The sequence below is a fragment of the Rattus norvegicus genome, chromosome Y, assembly GCF_021556685.1.
Source record: "Rattus norvegicus strain SHRSP/BbbUtx chromosome Y, alternate assembly SHRSP_T2T, whole genome shotgun sequence".
Lineage (NCBI taxonomy): Eukaryota > Metazoa > Chordata > Mammalia > Rodentia > Muridae > Rattus > Rattus norvegicus.
Genome location: NC_141555.1, coordinates 67,365,363 through 67,384,173, shown reverse-complemented (window position 1 = coordinate 67,384,173; position 18,811 = coordinate 67,365,363).

Genomic DNA, 18,811 nt, shown 5'->3' with positions numbered 1-18,811 from the left:
ATGGATGTCTGTTTTGATTGGAATGAGAAAATAATGATAAAAAACTTTTAATTTTACAAGACATTTTCATTTCTAAGTATTTCTCTTACATAAACCCACCATGCTAGTTTATCTCCCTGTCTTTTCCTGAGTTCGTTCTTCCCATTGCTACTTGAATATTGCCTCTTGGAACTTACTGCAGAACCGTAAATGCTCACATACATGAGGAAGAAGTTGATTCTTCTACACTTTTCTAACCCTTTTTCTTTTTTATGTATCTTCCTACTCTCTTGAGCTATTTGAATTAATTTGGATCACTGTACTCAATAGTATAGTACTATAGTGCTTGGGCCTGAAAATATCTGTCATTATTGCCTTGCCATAGTTTTACAGCTCAGGGTTGGGCCTAGTTACATTTTGGAACTTCAGCCCAAGAAGTTTGTGAACTTGGAAAAAACCTAGAGAGCAGCTATCAATACTTTCAAATGGTATTTTAATATATGAGGGCTATAAAAACCTTTAATAAATCATGGAAAAGCAGTCTGAGAGCCCTGTTTTTGTATAGTACTTGAAAAATATGAAAGGGAGAAAGACCATGGTCCACTCACCTTTGTCTTAACACAGGGTGCTCAAATGTGACTTTAGTTTTGGTGCCTTTTTTGGTTAGAACGTAAAGTTTTTTGTGGTAGTTAGCGTTAATGGTTTGCTTCTATTAATATACCCTTTTATTATTTTTTTGTTTGTTTTTTGTCTTCATCATTCCCCTTAGGGCCATGGATCCCCATTTTGAATAGATAAAAGGTGGGTTCAGTCCAGCTATTATTGTCCTGGGGAACAACTCACAATTTTCTGAACAAATGTTCACATTTATATAGTTGACCATGGTTCGAAATTCTTCCTTGCCATCACTTTTTTGTAGCAACATAATTGTTTACTTCTGCTTCAATTAATTGTATTGACGACCCTATAATCCCATTATGTATTTGTGTGTAGGGGGAAAGGGATTCTTCAAATTTTCTGTGGAATGTGTTTTTATTCTTCCATAAATTATTTCCTACCACCACATGAGCACAGCACACTACCGGGTATTATTGCATGCTGGGATCATTTGGGAAGGGTTGTATAAAATTCATCACTCTTCGTTGTTTCGGAGATTCTTATTTTTAATAAGCAATCTGTCCTATTGAAATAGCTAATTAACTCTTGTATTCTCCTTCATATATGGCTGCTGCTGTGAATAAATTGCATTTTTCCATTGATAAACAATAACAAAATCCCATAAAGTCACAAACATACAGAAAGAGGGAAAAGTATTCACAAAGAAAAAATGCATTTAAAATGGAGAAAAAATATAAGCAAAATGAGATGAAAAGTTATAGTCAAAATTAAGAAATGAAAAATTTCATTATAATATTACAAATTTGTAAGGTTAGATAATACAAATACATATTCAAACAAAAGGAAAACATTAAATGCAATATATGCTCAAAGAGTTAACTCAAAATGTAGTATATAAACCAAGATTGGAATTGAGAACTCACTCTTGCTACTGTAGAGGCAAAATTGGACGAACTACCAATAGGTTTAAGCCAGTCTTTATTGCATAGTGACAAACTATCAAGAAATATGATGTTTCAAAAATACCACTTAAATAAATCATCGATAATTTAAACAAATACAAAATGTAATAAAATACAGAAGAGCATCCCTAGTCCATGGTGATCTGATAGGATGTATAGGATTACTTCAATATTCTGGTATCAATTGAGGCCTGTTATGTGAATGAGTATATGGTCAAATTAGGAGAAGTTACAATGAGGTGCATAAGTAAAGGTATATTCTTCTGATTTAGGATGAAATGTTACCTAAATATCTATTTAATCCATTTGAATTTTTTAAGTTATAAAAATAACTTGTTATTTTAACCATATCTGTTTAGTTACAGTTTCCATAAATTGTCAGATGATGAGAGTGCAGAATTGAAGTCTCTAACAATTTATTGTGTATGGTGCAATATTTGCTTTGAGTTATAGTTATGTTTCTTTTATGAATTTAAGTGTCCTTGCATTTGAACATAGTTGTTCAGAATTGAAATTTCATCTTAGTATTATTTTTTCTTTGACAAGTATGGTTCCCTTCCTTGAAGTGTCCACCTCGACCAGCAAGGAAGACGCGACACCTTTGGGTCCTTCTCTAACAGCCTTTATTGCAGAAACACCGCATTGATGATGTGGGGATCCCCGGAGAACAAAGGCACTCGCCTTAAGTACCAAACAGACTGTGGCATTAAACTTGTCCTCTGTGGATTGGTGGAGTGAGAGATATCTTATTAACATGCTTGTCAACTGTGGCCTAGTAAAATGCCAGAAGAAAGCTAAAGACACATCTTAATGGTGGTAATACCACAAACAACCACTAGATATCAGTGCCATTTATAGTTGCTCCCAACATCTCCCTCTTTTTTGTTTTATTAAAAAAATGAGTCCATCATGTGGAGGTAGTGGTCTGAGAGATATCAGACATGCCTTACAGAGTGCCCAGTTCGGCCACGCCGAACCATTCTTGCAGTTAAGACTGCTCCCCAATGGCTAGTGATGACCGATGTACAGCACACTGTTCTGAGCTATACGTGTGTGTTTAATATTAGGGGAGAAACTGAGCAGAGGGGCATGGGCCAGCCCGATTGTTCAAACGTGGCATAGGAACTTCTGTCTATGACAGATCTAGATCTGGGTGTCACGTCAATACATGTCATTGCTCCTGTCTTAGGTCGTTTCTCTCTAAAACTCGGCCTTTCCCGTCACTGGTATAATCCTATCGCCTCCGGGCTCCTGTCTTAGTTTGGTTTGAGACTGAGGAAAGTTGCCCGTCTCTGGATACAACGACTTCACATGACAGTGACAAAATACAATCTAGGGTGAACTCTCAATCTTTCAGAGAGGCCAGCCATACACTGGGAGAAGCACCGCTTTCAATGGCAGCCATAGCCTGGTAAACAATCGCTTTGTGTCTGGCATGTGCTCATTGTAAATGACAAAAATCCATAGACATACTCCACATCCCAAGAGGACAATGGCCCCCCAGGCAAACATGCCAGCCCATTCCTTGAAAAATGAGAAAGCATTGGTAATCCACGAGGTGACATCTCCAAACCTGATGGGTTCCATTATAGTGTTGTTAAGGACAGAAATCTGCATCAGCAACTGTCTCGATAATTGCTCCGCTTTCATGGACCAGTTTCCTTTCAGATAATTCAAGATTTCTTTGCTTGCTATGGATTAACATATGAGCCTCTAAGAGAGGAAACGCAGGACAGCTGTGTCATATGATACAATGCCTCAATTTGTTCCTGAAGCAAATCTATTCCTTGGTTAGCTAATGGAAAGCCAGATGCCAAGTGGGCTTTAAATTTTTCTTGTATCTCTAATGCCACTGTGGTTCTTTCCACAATCTGTTTGATAGTCTCAGCCGTCTGTATTTGATTAGTCATAGCAATCGCGGCTGTTGTTGCTTCAGCGACTGATAGCACAATGGCTGAAATTATGGCTGCCGTAATACTAAAATCCCTTTTGGTTCTTAGTAAATGAAGTATGGGAAAATTATCTGGATTTGCTACTACAGAGATAGACACAAAGGAAGGAATCTTTACTATCACTGCGGTATCAGTGGTTCCATCCCAGCATTCAGCTAAATAACAAACTACATTAGAGTTATTGCAATTTAAAGCATTATCACTTGCATTAGTGCTTATCAGAAAGAAGAAAGGAGGTCTAACACATACCGAAGTGCCAACGGCAGTATCATTTGTTAATAGGCTATTAATCTTTATATCTACTAAACTTGTTTTTTTATTGGTTCTAGTGGCTGAAATATTATACAATGCAAAATCTTCACCTAACAATCGAGCAAAAGGAGGTAGAGATCTGTATGCTCCCTGCACATTTGATAATACCCATTGATACCAGGGCCACAGATAACGTTTGCTAGTCTTATTTTTCTCCCCATCATATTCGACATTGCCAAGAGGAGGGTAAAATTCAAATCCCGGTAGGAGTTGTTTTGATCTATGGAATGGACTTTGACAAGGAGTAAATTTAGGTGGAAAGTCTTGATATGGGGGGTGAAGTAGGTAGGACTCTAAGACAGGTAGAGTTAATCAGTGTGTGAATGCCTTGCCCCGGGAGTGATGGAAAACTACCATTATGCATCATAATCAATGTTGTAATGTTCAATTTTGCAGAATTATTGATTGATGTATCTCCACTGCCTGAAGAGGCTCCTTGGGTAATTTTACTCAGAGCAGCCAGGATGGTTACAGTGCCCATAGCACTATTGCTTACAGGATCTAACTACTTAGCAAATGTTATCCTTTGCAGCCATATACAAGGCTGGGAGGAGTTCCTAAGAGTGAAATACAATGTATGTAACCATGAAAGATTAGTGACAGTATATTGTTGGGGCGAATCTCCATTAGGCACTATACAAGGTTCATCACATATACAGGATGTGGAGAAAAATGTTCGCAAGACAGTAGAATTGCTATGAACCAGCATAAGTACTGGCCATGATCTGGCAATTGCCCATAGCATGAGTGAATCAAACTGGATTATCATTTCTAGTAGTAGTAGTAGTAGTAGTAGTAGTAGTAGTAGTAGTAGTAGTTGTAGTAGTAGTGGTGTTCGTAGTCTCATCTTCATGAATAGCAGGAGGCAGTTTGCGAGTCAAACGTTCAGGCACCCAGATTGGGTTGTCTTGATTCTGTGGAAAAAACATTAACAGCTCCCCTAGATCTCGAAATTACGGGGTCTGTGCCACATCATTCACCAGTTAAGACATCCTTCCACTTTACGTCTGCAGGGGAAACATTATGAGGAGTAATCTTTGTTCCTAAATACTTTCCCTTTTTGCCTATTTGAACCTTTTCTGGTGCTATAAACAATTATTTTCAAGCACCTTTATCACTTTTGCATAGGCCGTTTCGAGTGTCCTACAATCTTTAGCAGAAAGCAATATATCATCCATAAAATGTATTATTCTCAATTTTGGGAATTGATCATGTACAGGCTGTAGGGCTTTGCCTACATACAGGTGACACTTAGTAGGGCTATTAACCATACCTTGAGGCAAGACCGCCCACTGTTAGCGTTTATCAGGTTCTTCATTGTTCATAGAGTGTAAAGTAAATGCAAACCGCACGCTCGCTATCTTGTGGGGCAAGAGGGATGGAAAAAAAGCAATCTTTAGTGTCAATAATAATAATAGACCAATCAACAGGAATACTAGAGAGCAATGGTAAACCTCTCTGTATGGGACCCATCATTTGCATTTGAGAATTGATAGTTCTTAAATCATGTAATAATCGCCACTTTTCTGATTTTTTTCTTAATGACAAATATAGGTGTGTTCCAGGGTGATGTGGATGGCTGTATATGTCTCAAATCAAGAAGTTCAGACACTAATTCAGCAGCAGCAGTTAATGTTTCTGAGGATAACGGCCATTGAGGAATCCACACATATTCCTACGTTTTCCATGTAATGGGTATTCTTCCCTCAATGGCCCCTAGGAAAAACCCAGACCTTTCCTGTCTTTTTTAGAATCCAGTAGCACTGGGTCAACTCGTCATTGTAAAATTTTTCCTAGACCTTTTCTGGGCATGTAGCCCATTTTAATCATCATGTCCTTGGCCTGTTCGGAGTACTCATTAGTCAGTCTCAAGTCTAGATTTAATAAGACATCTCTGCCCCACAGTGTCACAGGAATGTCTATAATATAGGGAGTAAACTTTCCTGAACTTCCTTCTAAATCCTCCCATGTCAATTCCTTGGAGCTAATTAAAGGAGGCAATTCGTACCCTAGGCAGTGTAGAGCCTGAGATGATTTTTGTGTAGGCCAACTGGATGGCCAGTCATGAACAGAGATAATACTACGATCTTCTTCAGTGTCTAACAAACCAAGGAAAGAAAGTCCCTCCACAGTCAAGGTTAACATTGGATGATCACCCAGTTCTAATGAGATAAAATCAAATCGGGATCCTGTAGATCCCAAGCCCCTGTCTTCTCTGATTCTATTATCAGCAGAAAAAAGTCTATCCGAGCTGGGCAGAAGCAGCAGCTAGGCAATTCTGTCTCCAGAGGAAATAGCAGAAATTCCCTCGGGAGAGGCTGCCAGGACTTTTAATGTGCCTAAATAATCAGGGTCAATTACTCCAGGTACAATATGTAAACCTTTCAGGGCAGAAGAAGATCGTCCCAACAACAGTCCAACTGTATCTTTAGCGAGAGACCCTTTAAAATCTGTATCTATAGGATGTATTCCCATTTGAGGGGTCAGTACGAGTCTGGTGGTGGAGTGGAGGTCCAGTCCTGCTGAGCCCTTCGTGGCTCTCCTCGTTCCTACGGGTGATGAAGAGAAGTCCAAGGCCTCTGTTTGTCCTGTCCCTGCCTGTCGTTCTGTAGAGCCCCATATATTTGAGGGCCCTGGGGTCATGGGCCCTATCGTCCGTTTTTTGGCCGTGCACCACCATATCTTGCCTCTAGAGATCGGCCATCCAAGTCCTTCACAGATCGACATTCATTTCCCCAGTGGTTCCCTTTTTTACAGCGAGGGCACAAATTAGGTTGTGGAGGTCTGTTATTACTCTGTTCCCTATTTCTTTCAGGGGATTGACTTCTGTAATGCCCTTTGTGGCCACATTTGAAACAAGTACCTGCAGGAACCTTCTTTTTTAATTGGATCATTGCTGCAGCTAGGATATTACTCAATGGCCCTCCTATCACCCTGCAGACCTTCATACAAACTTCCAAACCTATAAGTTTGTATGGCGTTATAGCAGACCTACATTCTTTTGTACATTTTTCATACAATAGCTGTTTAATAAGAGGCATAGCTGTATCGGGGTCTCCGAAGATCTTAGTAGCAGACTCCACCATGCGGGCTACAAAGTCTGAAAATGACTCAGAGGGTTCTTGCAGAACCTTAGTAAGGTTCCCAGAGACTGCACCCCTATTAGGCAATGCTTTCCAGACTTTAATTGCTATATCATTAATCTAGGTACAGACCTGATCTGGATAACCAGTCTGGTCCAGAGCAAATCTGCCTATTCACAATAACATGTCAGCATCCCAATGTCTCTGAGGGTAGGCTCCTGAAGCCAAATTGATGGCAGCCTGAGCGTTAGCATTTTCATAAAGAAAAGATTTCCAGTTCAAATATTGACCTGGAGAGAGACAACCTTTGCCTAAAATCCCCCAGTCTCCAGAGGTGAGACAGTATCTGCCAAGAGCCTCAATTTGACCCATAACAAAGGCTGCACTGACTCCATAGGTTTTGATTGAATTTACTGATTGTTTTATTGTCCTAAAGTCAACAGGTTCATGATGTCGCTGCCCGTTTGCATCCAGAAAAACTGGAAAACTCAATCCTAACTCTTTGCATACCTCTGGGCTAAAAGAAGTACTTCCTGAAGAGTTCACCCTTGTTTTACCCTGAAAATTATACGGTGGTACAGGAGGTGCCGTTGGCATAAATGCTTTATCTAAGTCCTTGACTTGTTTCTGCATAGTGTAGGTGTTTGGCCAGTCAGGATGATAAATCTCTTTCTCATAACCAGCTGCTTCTTCCTCAAGGTCAACTAAGTCATTATCACTAAACTCTGAGTCACTAGACATCTCCAAGGTCAATGTCATTAATGAGGGATATATATATATATATATATATATATATATATATATATATATATATATATATATATGTATATGTTCCTAGGTCCTGATTATTATTCCTGCCTTTGCCTATCCTCTCCGTGATCTTTTCTGCCTTTTCTTTTTACCTCTTTTCCTCCTTTTCTTTTCTTTCCTTCCATCAAAACTTTCTCTCCTTCCGACGTACTCTCTTGTTGCTCTGTAAGGATTTTCTGACCTGTCCTAACAGCTTCTTCACATCATTTATCTTCTAAGCAGGCACGGACCATACACCAAAGCGGCTTTGTCCCTGGTTTAAGCTTTCCCTCTGTAGTTTCCTTATCCAGAACTTTTGCTAACTTGTCCCAAGCTCTCAAAGTGAGCGACCCTGACACTATAAACCACGGAGCACAACGGTTACATTCATCAAGAAAACGTAACAGGATTCTCTTCTCAATTTTAAACTTATGCTGACCAAGAAGCTCCTGAAGAGCTGACAGGAGCGGGGTGGAGTGAGAGTTTCCGATGCTTTTACGACATTATTTATGATTGATTTACGAGCAAGACGAGCTGGCCAGCCGGCATGTTTATTTACACACGATCTTGTGGCTCATCAGTACACTCTTCCCAACAAATGCAATCATGCCGTGGACGGTGGCAATTCAGACAGTAGCAACACCACAACACAAAGAGAGTATAAGGCAAGAGTGCTAGTCACAAAGGATCAAATGGGAAAGACAACATTGCCGTGCTCCACAAACACCTTTGCCTCTAAACCAACGCTATCATCGTCTCTGCTTCTCCAGAGAACCTTATTGTCCTATTAGGGACATTTTATAATCTTTTATCCCGGAGCTTTATCGTCCCAATTTCGGGAGCCTTATGTCCCAACTCAGGCAACTAATTGCCCCTTCTGAGAAAACTTACCGACGGATACCGTGCTGAGGCTGAAAAAGTTCTGGATCCAGATGAGAAAAGATAATTTACTCAGGTACCCGTATGGGCCACCAGTTGAAGCGCCCACCTCGACCAGCAAGGAAGACGTGACACCTTTGAATCCTTCTCTAACAGCCTTTATTCCAGGAACAACTCATTGATGATGCCAGGACCCCGGAGAACAAAGGCACTCGCCTTAAGTACCAAACAGACAGTGGCTGTAAACTTGTCCTCTGGGGATTGGTGGAGTGAGAGATATCTTAATATCATGCTTATCAACTGTGGCCTAGTAAAATGCCAGAAGAAAGCTAAAGACACAGCTAATGGTGGTAATACCACAAACGACCACTAAATGTCAGTGCCATTTATAGTTGCTCCCAACACTTCCTTATCATTTTTGATAACTTTTTGTTGAAAGTCAATGTTGTTCAATATTAGAAAGGTTACTACAGCTTGTTTCTTGGGAACATTTGCTTAGAACTTTTCTTGATCCTTTTACCCTGAGATATTCTGTCTTTGTCTCTAAGGTGTATTTCCTGGATGCAGCAAAATGTTGGATCATCTTTATGTTTTCAGTCTCTTAGTTTATGTCTTTTTATTTGGGGAATTGTGTCCATTGATGATAAGAGATATTAAATGAAATGGACTGTTGCTTCCTGTTACTTTTGTTTTTAGAAATGTAATTACAATTGAGTGGCTATCATCTTTTGGGTTTGATGAAAGATTAATTCCCTACTTTTAGCTAAGGTGTAGTTTCCCTCCTTTGTTGGAAGTTTCCATCTACTATCATTTGTAGGGTTGGATTTGTGGAAAGATATTGTGTGCATTTGCCTTTGTCATGGAATGTCTTGGTTTCTCCATCCATGGTAATTGAAAATTTCACCAGATATCCTAGCCTGATAATGCAGAAATGAATGCACACACCTATGGTCACTTTGTCTTTGACAAAGGTCCTAAAACCATGAAATTGAAAAAAGACAGAATTTTCAAGAAATTATGGTTCAACTGGATGTCAGCATATAGAAGAATCAATTATGTAAATAAACTCCCGAGGGGGGGGGCAAATGATTATCTTTTTAGATTCTGATAAAAAATTTTAAAAAAATCAATAATTCTTCATGTTAGAAGTCTTGGAAAATATTAGGAATTCAACGCCCATACTTAAACATAGTAAAGGCAATATTACAAAAAAAAAAGTTGCCAACATCAAACATACTGGAGAGAAACTTGAAGCAATAACACAAAAAGCACGAACTAGAAAACGTTGCCTAATCTATACTTACTCCATCAATATAGTACTAGAAGTCTTATCAACAAAAATTAGACAAAAACACGAGGCAAAACAGAAAAAATTAGAAAGCAAGAATTTAAAATATCACGATTTTAGATGATGTGATTGTATATTTTAGTGACCCCGAAAATTCCACCAGAGAACTCCTTAAGCTGAAAACAACTTCACCAAAGTAGCTGGATGTAAACTTAACTCAAACAAATCAGTAGCATTCTACTTCCAGGATAAACAGTTTGAGAAGAAATTAAGGAAATGACAGCATACAAAATAGACACAAAAATAATAAATACCTCAGGTTGACACTAAACAAGCAATGAAAGTTCTGTATGACAGGAACTTCAAATCTCTGAAGAAATATATTGAAGAAGATCTCAGAAGATGGAATAATTTCGCATACTCATGCATGTGCAGGGTTAATATTGTAAAAATGGCCATCTTGCCAAAAGCAATCAACAGATTCAAGGCAATCACCATCAAAATTCCAACTCAATTCTTCACAGAGTTATAAAGAACAATTTGAAAATTCAGTTGGAATAACAAGAACTCTATGATAGAGAAAAGGTTCATCAACAATATAAGAACTTTTGGGGCAATCACTATCAATGACTTCAAGCTGTATTACAGAACAATAATAATAAAAATTGAATGGGAATGGTGACAGTGAGGTAGATCAATGGAATATAATTGAAGGCCCAGAAATGAAGGCACACACTTATGGCCACTTGATATTTGACAATGAACTGAAACCATCCAATGGAAAGATGACATTTTCCACTAACAGTTCTCATTCGACTGGAGGTTAGCATGTAGAAGAATGGAAATCAATCAATTCTTATCACCCTCTACAAAGCTCAAGTCGAAGTGGATCAAGTATCTCCACACAAAACATATAATCTTAAACTAATAGAAGAAAAAGTGGGGAAATTTACTGAACAGAACACCAATGTCTTTGCTCCAAGATCAAGAATTCACAAATGGGACTTCATAAAGCTTTTGTAAGGCATAGGACACTGGAATTTGGAAAAAGGTAAAATCAATAGGTTAAGAAAAGATATTTACCAATCTTCCATCTGATAGAGGGCTGAAATCAATTTATACAAAGACTCAAGGATTTAGACTCCAGAAAATCAAATAGTCCTTTCAAAAATGGTGAATAGCATTAAAAAAAGAATTCTCTACTGAGGAGTATCAACATCCTTAGTCACCAGGTAAATGCAAATCAAAAAAGTCTGAGGTTACTCAGCACACCACTCAGAATGGCTAAGATAAGAATTCACAACAGATTCTGGCAAGGAGGTGGAGAAAAAAGAACTCTCCTCCATTGTTTGTCAGATTGCAAGCTGGTATAACCATTCTGAAAATCAGTCTGGAATTTTCTCACAAAGTTGGATATAATACTACCTGAGGATACCACAATAACATTAATTTGATATATACCAATAAGATGCTCTAAAATTTAAGAAGGATACATGATGCTACAGGTTGAGAGCAACCTTTCCTTTTTATAATTGCCAGAAGCTAAAAAGGAACCAGATGTCCCTCAACATAGTAATGGTTAAATGAAATATAGCACATTTAAACACCTGTGTTCTTCTAACCTATCAATAACAATGTTTGCATAGAATTCATAGGATAGACTAGACATTATCATTCTGTGTGAATTAACCCAGTCACAAAAGAACACAAATGTTATACATTTATTGGAAGTGTGTATCAGCCCAAAAGTGTGGAATACATAAGAAAAAATTCCAAGGTCATGTGAAGCCCAATCAAGAAGAAGACCAAATGCCAATGTTAAATTCCTTCTTAGAAGGGAGAAAAAAATATTCATGGGAGGAAATTCAAGGATAAAGAGTTTAGTAGGGACTGAAGAGAGAGTCAACCAGAGACTGCCCCTTGTGGGGATCTGTCTCATATTCAGTCACACAAACCAGTCACTATTGCTGATGCCACCAAGTCCTTGTTGACAGGAGTCAGATATGGATGTCTCCTGAGAGACTCTGACAGAACCCTACTGACATTGGTGAGGATGATTGTAGCTAAACATTGGATTGAACAATGGGGATTCAATGAAGTTGTTAGAGAGTATACTTAATGAGGTGAAGGGGTTTGCAAAACCCCAGGAAGTACAACAGTATCAACCAATCAGTCCCACCAGAAATTCGAGGGATTAAACCACCCACTAGTGAGTACAGATTGGGGGACCCATGACTTCAGCCACATATGTGGCAGAGGACTGCTCTGTCTAACATCATTGGAAGGAAAAGCCCTTAATCCTGTGAAGGCTTGTATCCCTGATGTAGGGTAATGCCAGAGCTTTGAGGTTGAAGTTGATTGGTGGGAATTGGAACATCCTCACAGAAGACGGGTAGGGATGTTATGGGAGAAAAAGGAAAGGAAATAACATTTGAAATGTAAATACATAAAATATTCAAGAAAATTATTAAATAAAATATCTTGTCTCATTAAATTAATAATACAGTAATTATCATTTCCCATTTCTGATATTGACACAAATATTAGAGTTTGGTAATAATTTCCTTTGGTCTCTTTTGCTGTCTATATAATATTTCCCTTTTTGTTGTGACTTATTTAAATAAAAATGTGTTTAACAATTTAAAGGAATATAGAATGAAAAATTTATTGACATAATTTGTGACTTCCCTTTATTAAAGTTGAAAAACTTCTTGAAGAAATTTTAATGAATAATATCAAAATAAGTTTATAGGAATTGTATATCAAATATTTTTTGTTAATAGCCACAGTCAAGTAATGCTTCTTATATTTATGCATTATGGTATTTCATTTTGGAAAGAACTTAATGATCTTAGATTTTATAATAATGTTCATAAGTCATTTATTCTTAAAATTTGTTCACAGAAAGAAGTTATCAACAAATATATTATACAATGTAGCACACATTTCTAATACACATATAGCAAATTAAATATATATATTTTATGGACCAAAGATGAACAATCATGTTTAAAAGGAAGATATAACTTTGAGTGCACCTACATTTGAACTTGAGATTATACATCCTTCCATGTATTTCTTTCTAGACACCTAGTAAGATTAAAATTAGCATTGGAAAAAGCTAAAACTGCAATTACAAGGCATAATCTACTATACATATATAAACAGTGATGTTAAAAAACATATAGAACTTATTTCATATATATAAATTATATATACATTATTTTATATACATTTATATATGTATATACAGTTTATATGTAAAGTATATACAAAAATTCTCAGTGTTCATAAAATATCATTCAAGCAATTTCCTGGTCATATTAGAGTTGAATTATCAAACACACACACACACTCACACACACACACTCACACACACTCACATACAGAGTTACCTAAAAATTTAAACATATTAGCAAATAATATTCATTCAGATAAATCTAATGAACACGGATGAATTAAATTTACAAAATAATGTTCTCCCAAAAGTATATTTTCTAGCATATAAAATGTTGCCTTATGATATATGGTAAATCTACCCAAAGGAATAGTACTCAGCTATCAAAAACAATGGCTTTATGTAATTCATAGGCAAATGGAGGGAACTGGAATCATCCTGAATGAGGTAACACAACCACAGAAAAAAACACATGGTATGCTCTCATTGATAAGTGGCTATTAGCCCAAAATATTGAATTACCCTAGATGCATAGAACACCTGAAACTCAAGACCGAAGATCAAAATGTGAATGCTTCATATGTTCTTTAAAAGGGAAACAAGAATACCCTTGGCAGAAAATTGGGAGGTAAAGATTTAAACAGAGGCAGGTGTAACACCCTTTCAGAGCCTGCCCCACATATGGCTCATATATATACATCGACCCAATTAGACAAGATGGATGAAGCAAAGAAATGCAGGCTGACAGGAACCAGATGACAATCTCTCCTGAGAGACACAGACAGAATACAGCAAATACAGAGGCGAATGCCAGCAGCAAACCACTGAACTGAGACCAGGACACCCGTTGAAGGAATCAGAAAAAGGACTGGAAGAGCTTGAAGGGGCTCGAGACCCCATATGAACAACAATGCCAAGCAACCAGAGCTTCCAGGGACTAAGCCACTACCCAAAGACTATATACATGGACTGACCCTGAGCTCCAACCTCATAGGTAGCAAGCAATAGCCTAGTAAGAGGACCAGTAGAAGGCAAAGCCCTTGGTCCTATTAAGACTGAAACCCCAGTGAACGTCATTGTAGGGGGGAGGGCGGTAATGGGGGAAGGATGGGGAGAGGAACACCCACCCCAAAGAAAAAAAAAGAAATACATTTAAATGAAAATTGTATACTTACAATTAAACAGAAAATATTCTAGATTTTTTTAAAAAACTAATGAACAATAAATATACTTACCAAAAAAAAGAAAGAAAGAAAGAAAGAAAGAAAGAAAGAAAGAAAGAAAGAAATAGAAAAGAAAATGAAAAAAAGAAATGGTGTCCAGGGCAAGAAAGATGGGATATAGATTTTAGCAAATAATAATGTGGGAATATCAGTGGGAGATAGTTTAGCCACTCAGAGGTTAGGGAATGGCCATGCCATTGAGCTGTTAAAGGCATTGAAAAATATGAAGGCTGTATGTGTGTGGCCTTCATCCATAAGCCCTCTATCCCTATCCTCTTCCGCTGCCCTGTCTTCTTGAAAGGTGTTTCCCCCTCCCCAAAAACATCCCCTTGTTGCCTCTCCAGCATGACATTCTATTTACTGGAAGGTCCAGCCTTGGCATGACCAAGGAATTCTCACATTGGTATGGAAGATGGTCATGCTTTGCGACATATGCAGCTAGAGCCACCAGTTTGTCCATGTGCAGTCTTACGGAAGTGCTTTAGTCCCGTGGAGCACTGGTTTGTGACCACTATTGTCCTTACTGGGTTGCAAGGCACTTCAGCTCCTTTAATACTTTCTCTATCTTCTCCAAAGGGGACCCTGTTCTCAGTGCAATGGTTGGCTGGAAGCATCAGCCTCGGTATTTGTCATGATCTGGAAGAGCATCTCAGGAGACAGCTATATCAGGCTCCTGTAAGCATGCACTTGTTGGCATCAGCAATATTGTTTAGGTTTGGGGGCTGTATGTATGTGGACTGGATCCCCAGGTGGTATAGGCTCAAAATGGCTATTCTTTCAATCTCTCCTATAAACTTTACCTCCATGTCATGTCCTATGAATATTTTTGTTTCCCCTTTTAAGACAGCCCATCCTTACTTGGTTCATCCTTCTTCTTAACTTAAAGCAGTATGTGAATTGTATGCTCGGTAATTGAAGGTTTTGGGTGTGTGTGTATGTGTGTGTGTGTGTGTGTGTGTGTGTGTGTGTGTGTGTGTGTGTGTGTGTTTGTGTGTTTGTGCGTGTGGGTGTTTGTGTGTGTGTTTGTGTGTTTTATTAGTGTGTGTGTGTGTGTGTGTGTGTGTTTGATTTGGTTGCCTCATTCAGGATGGTATTTTATAGTTTCATTCATTTGCTTATGAATTTCATGATGTCATTGTATTTGATTACTGAGTTGCACTCAATTATGTAGATGAACCACATTTTCTGTATACATTCATGTAGTCTAATCATCTGGGTTCTTCCTAGCTTCTGGCTATCATGAATACAGCTGTATAACCATAGTACAAAATGTGTCCTAGTTATATGTTGGGGCATCTTTTGGGAATATGCCCAGGAGTAGGATAGCTAAGTCCTCAGCATATACTATGGCCAATTTTTTGAGGAAACCCAGAGTAATTTCCAAAATAGTGTACCTCATTTCAATCCAACCAATAATGACATTGAACATTTCTTTATGTATTTCTCAGCCATTCAAAATTCTTCTGCTGAAAATTATTTGTTTCGATCTGTACACCATTTATAATGGGGTTATTTGACTTTCTGGAGTATAACTTCTTGAGTTCTTTGTACATACTGAATATTTGTTCTCTTTCAGGTATAGGATGGCAAGGATCTTTTTTTAAGATATTAGTTGCCATTTTGTCATACTGACAGTGTTCCTTGCCTTACAGACACTTTGCATTTTTACAAGGACCAATCTGTCTACTCTTCATCGTAAAGCATAAGCCACTGGTTTGGTGTTCTGTTCAAGAAATTTTCCATTGTTATCATGTGTTCAAGCTTTTCCCCACTTTTTCTTCTATTGGTTTGTGTATATCTCTTTTTTCTGGACACCCTTAATCCACTTGCACTTCAGATTTGTACAGCGTGATAAGAATGGATGAATTTACATTAATATACACGCTGACATCTAGATGAACCAACACAGGTGTTCTACTTGCCTGTCTCTGCACCAATACCATATATTTTTTATCACTATTGCTAGGTATTCAACTTGAGAATAGCGATGTTGATTTCCACAGAATTTCTTTTATTTTGAGAATAGTTTCCACTTCCTTGTTTTTTTTCTTATTCTAAATGAACTTGCATATTTCTCTTTCAAACTGTATGAAGAAGTTGTTGAAATTTTCTTGGGGATTGCATTGAATCTGTAGATTGCTTTTGGCAAAGGGTCATTTTTGTTATATCAATATGGCCAAACCATGAATATGAAAAGCCTTTCCATCTTCTGAAAATTTCATCTTTTAGAGATATTAAGTTCTTTTCATATGGCACTTTCCCGTGCCAGTTTTGAGTTACACGGAAGTATTTTTTGTTATTTGTGATTATTGTGAAAAGTGTCATTTCCATAATTTCTTCCTTGGTCTGTTTATTCATGGAAGGTTACTGATACGTTTGAGTTAATTCTATATCCAGGACTTTGCTGAAGTTGTTTATCGCATGCAGTAGTTCTCTGGTGGAAATTATGGAGTCACTTAAGTGTACTATCATATCACCTGCAAATAGAGATATATTGAGCTCTTCCTTTAATATTTGTATCCCTTTGTCCTCCATTTGTTGTCTAATTGGTCAGGCCAGCACATTGTGTATTATATTGCATAAGTAGGGAGAGAATGAATAGCCTTGTCTAGTCCCTGATTTTACAGAAAGAGCCTCAAGTTTCTCTTCATTTAGCTTGATTTTTGGCTACTGGTTTGCTGTACATTAACTTACTATTGTTGAGTATGGGCCTTGAATTCCTATCATTGTAAGACTTTGGCTATGAAGGGGTGTTTTATTTGGAAAATACTTTCGCAGCATCTAATGAGGTGAAAATGTAATTTTTTTCTTTCAGTTTGATTAGCTAGTGGATTATGTTGTTGGAATTCCATATTGAACTATACTTGCCTTCCTGTTATGAAGTCTGCTTGATAGTGATGGATGATCATTTTGATATGTTCATGGATTTGGTTTTCAATGATTTGATTGACCATTTTTTGTCAATATTCATAAGGGAGGTTGATCTGATGTTCACTTTCTTTATTGGGTCTTTGTGTGCTTTAGGTATTAACATAACTGTGGCTTCATCGATGGAATTGGGCACTTTTCCTCTGTTTTGATTTTGTGGAATATTTTGGACAATAGTGTTATTTGATTCTAGGAAGTGCTGATAGAATTTTCCACTAAAATCATCTGGTCCTGGGATCTTTTCCAAATTGGGAGCCTTTTATTAATTGTTTCTAATTTTTTAGGATTCATGGTATAGTTTATATATTTTATCTGACCCTGACTTAACTTTGGTAACTACTCCCTGTATAGGAAATTGATCATTTGATCTAGATTTTCTACTTTTCTTGAATATAAATTTCAGTAATACGATAGGATGATGTTTTGAATTTCTGCAGATTCTGTTGTTTTGTTTCCCTCTCATTTCTGATTTTGTTATTTGGATGCTTTCTCTGTGCCGTTTGTTATTCTGGCTCAGGTTTATCTATCATGTTGATTTACCCTTGGATCCAGCTCCTGGTTTTATTGATGTTTTGTAGAGTTCTTTTTGTTTCTCCTTAGTTGATTTCATTCCTGAGTTTGATTATCCTGCCTTCTGCTCCTCTTTCGTGTATCTGCTTCTTTTTGTTTTTGAGCTTTTATATTTGTTGTCAAGCTGTTAATGTATGCTCTCTCCAGTTTCACTTTGGATACTCTCAGAGCTTTGATTTTCATCTTAGCTATACTATTATTATGTCCCATAAGTTTGAGTTTGTTGTGCCTTACTTTTCCTTAAATTCTAAAACATTTTGATTTTTTTTCTTTAGTTCTTCCTATACCAAGTTATCACTGTGTAAAATATTGTTCAACGTCCATGTGTATTTGGGCTTTCTGACATTTTTGTTGTTATTGAAGTCCAGCCTAATGTCATGGTAGTCTGAGCAAATGCATGGGATTATTTCACTCTATTGTATCTGTTGATGCCTCTTTTGTGACTCACTGTATGATCAGTTTTGGAGAATGTGCCATGAGTTCCTGAAATAAGGTATATTCTTTTGTTCAAGGATGAAATATTTTATAGATATTTCTTATATACATTTGGTTCAAAATCTGTTAATTTCTCTGTGTCTCTGCTTTCCCATGCCATGATCTAGACATAGCTGAGTGTGGGTTGTTGAAGTCTCCCACTAGTATTTCGTTAGCCGGAGCTAAGTACGGTTTACTTTATAAATTTAGGTGCCCTTGGATGTAGCGTATAGATATTCAGGATAGAGAACTGACCCAGGTGGAATTTTTTTCTTTGATGAAAATAAAGTGTCTTTCCTTTTTTTTTGATAACTTTTGGTTAAATTAGATACTGGAATCTATCCTCCAGGATGTTTCTACAGACCATTTTCTTGGAAAATTGTTTTCCAGCCTTTTATTCTGAGATACTATCTATCTTTGTCACTAAGCTGTGTTTCCTTTATGCAACAAAATTCTAGTTCTTCTTTATGTATGCAGTCTGTTAGTCTATGTCTTTTTTTTGGAGAATTGAGAATTGATGCTAAGAGATATTAAGGAATAGTTATTGTGGTTTTCTGTTATTCTTTTTTGGTAGAG